Source organism: Tupaia chinensis, unplaced genomic scaffold (assembly GCF_000334495.1).
Source record: "Tupaia chinensis unplaced genomic scaffold, TupChi_1.0 Scaffold000313_1, whole genome shotgun sequence".
NCBI classification, from domain to species: domain Eukaryota; kingdom Metazoa; phylum Chordata; class Mammalia; order Scandentia; family Tupaiidae; genus Tupaia; species Tupaia belangeri.
Window position 1 is genome coordinate 2997268 of NW_006159806.1, and position 2829 is coordinate 3000096.

Here is a 2829-nt window from a genome sequence, read left to right on the forward strand (position 1 = left end):
TTAAATTTCATTGTTCACCTATTTCAGAAATGCTTAAAATATGTAGAAAATAAGATATCATGCCAGCTACATAATAAAAAGAGAATACTTAAATAGCACAGGAGACATCAAATCATGTCACCCATGGAAGATTCATATTTTCTGGTTCCTGATCCATGGTGGTTTGATGGAAAATTTATGTTTTATTTGCACACAAATAAAATAATAGCTCATCAAATAAGTATGCATGTCCAGATGAAATGTTATTTTGTTTGTGATGTTTTTCCCCCAGACTACATTTGCCAGTCCACTCATTGCTTTTAAATATTTTAATACTGCTGCTTTGTATTATGATTTGTCTGTTTACAGATTTGCTGTGTCACTAGGCAGTGAGATCTTCTAACACAAAAGCCAGAAACAAGGTACCAGAGACCAGGAATCATGTTTAATTTGCTTTTATTAATTTAATATTCAAGTTCAAAATGATCTTTCCAAAACACAAATCTAATCACTTTACTCTTCTGCTTCAAGCTTATTCAGTGATTTTTTTCCGTACATCTACAGAGAGATTAGCCTGAAGACCTTCATTATCTGCTTCTAACCTCATCCGTACACTTCTGCCCACGATAACTAACAACTTTATAGAACTAGCCTCAGTACATTGAATGCTCATACTTTTTCACACATTCACGAACTACTCCTGGAAAGTAATCTAAAGACCCTCAAACTCCACCTGATAAAAGCAGCTCTTCATTGAACAAATTCTGTCAATATGAAGAAAACACAATGGTCACTTTTCACCCCTGTCTTTCGAACTTTCTTTCCTTGAAAGTCGTTGCTTCTCAGGGTTTGATATCATTTCATATCCATTTTATATATTCTAAATACAAACATATGTATGAGGAGTATTTAGGTATTCTTTGTGTGAAATATCACCTGTTAAATATATAACAACTATTGTCTATCAATTCATTTTTGTATTTAAATTTTGTTTCATGTATATTTTAGAGGATAAACATTTTCTTTTTTTCAAGCTAAAGTTTTATTTAAAATGAAAAATGTTTCTTAAAAACGCTAGTGAATAAAAGCAAAAAGATACAGTGCTTTCTTCCTACAGGTTATCCAGCCTATCCAAGTACGGGGTAATAAACAGTACTGCAGTATTTAATGCTGGTAGGATTTCACAGTAGTTTAGTGTTACAAGATTATCTGTGTTTTGGTTATGAAGAGAATCTCACTCAATGTGATGCTTAGTTCAGGGTTTACCACCTTTACTGAGCATGAACAAGGGCCCCTGTTACTTGGCCATAGCCAAATCCTTTGGGTCCAAAGTTGTTTGCATATCATCCTTTACAATAGATTTCACCTTCTTTCTCAGTGTTGTTGATTCAAGGCTCTTCCCACACTTGGCACATAAGAAACAATTTTTGTGCCAGGGATTTCCAGCATCAATGACCTTTTTGGCAGCATACACGGAATCTCCACACCTGGAACACTTCTCAGCACCCCCGAACTTCTGTGCAAACTTAGAAGTGTTTGGATTTGTCCTAGGCCTGTGGGGTTGAACAATCTCTGGCTTGATGCCCAGCCTCTCACCACGGTCCATGTTGAGTGTGCCAGCCCTCTGGCCATACCTGTAGCCTTTCGGCCCATACTTCTTTCCATAGCAGGATTTTCAGTAGATCACTTTATCATGGATGGCCACTGTTGCGCTGCCTAAATTTTTCCTGCAAACCATGCACAGGAAGCAGCAGTGATGGAAGCTCCTCCCACCACACTGCATCTCTTCTGCGTGGTGCACGGTCCAACCTCAAGCGCCACACTTATTTTCACCGACCCAGACAGGCATTTCGCGTCCAGGAAAGCGCGCACACCTCAGGCTGAACTGGCAAAGCAGGATAGGAGGAAGGGCGCAGGGAATCTGAGAGCCTAAACATTTTCTTAAGGGGAAATTATACAAAATTCTTTCATCAAAATATTTTAAAATTTTTTAAGTAATTGTACATAGACTCTGGGATACAGTGTGATTTTATAATATATCTACACAATATATAAAGATAAAATCAGTATGATAAACACATTCATTATCTTAAACATTTAGATTACTATGCATTATGAACATTAAAAATCTTTCATTCAAGCTATTTTGAAATATGCTTTAATTTGCTATTAAATATAATCACTCTTTTGGGGGATAGCACTCTAGAACTCATTCCTCTCTCTAACTGCAGTTTTGTATTTGTTAACCCAGTTCCCTTTACCTATTCCTCTCTTCCCATTCTAGTCTCTGGAACCCATTTCTTTGTCCACCTTGATGTCATCAAATCTTTTAGCTTCGACAAGTGAGTCAAAACATCATCCAGCACAGGAAAATAAAAACTACAATGAGGTACCATGTCTCCCAGGTAGAATGACTATTATCACATAAACAAAGAATGACAGGTTCTGGCAAGGATGTGGAGAAAAGGGAACTCTTGTTTATTATTTATGGAAATGTAAATTAGTACAGCTGTCAGGAAATTTAGTATGGTGGTTGCTCAAAAAAATAAAAATGAACCTACCAATTATTATTAGTAATCCTGCTACTGGGTCTACGTCCAAGGGAAAAAAAAAAATGATGAGATATCTTCACTCTAATGTTTATTGCAGCATTGTTCACAAATGCAAAGACAGTCAATCAATCTGTGGCCATCAATGGATGAATTGATAAAAAAGTAAATAATAATAATAATATTTGTATATATATATATATATAAATATATATTCATTTATTTTAATTTGACCAGAGAGAGACAGAGAAAGAGAGAGAGAAAGTGTGAAAGCAAGCCACCAGGTCCAGGACTCAAACTG

General features: G+C 36.1%; 1 pseudogene; it reads right to left on the reverse strand.

The window, feature by feature from the left end:
* Positions 1-1179: 1179 nt before the first annotated feature.
* Positions 1180-1828, reverse strand: LOC102491997 (cysteine and glycine-rich protein 2 pseudogene; annotated as a pseudogene).
* Between the last annotated feature and the right edge of the window lie 1001 nt (positions 1829-2829).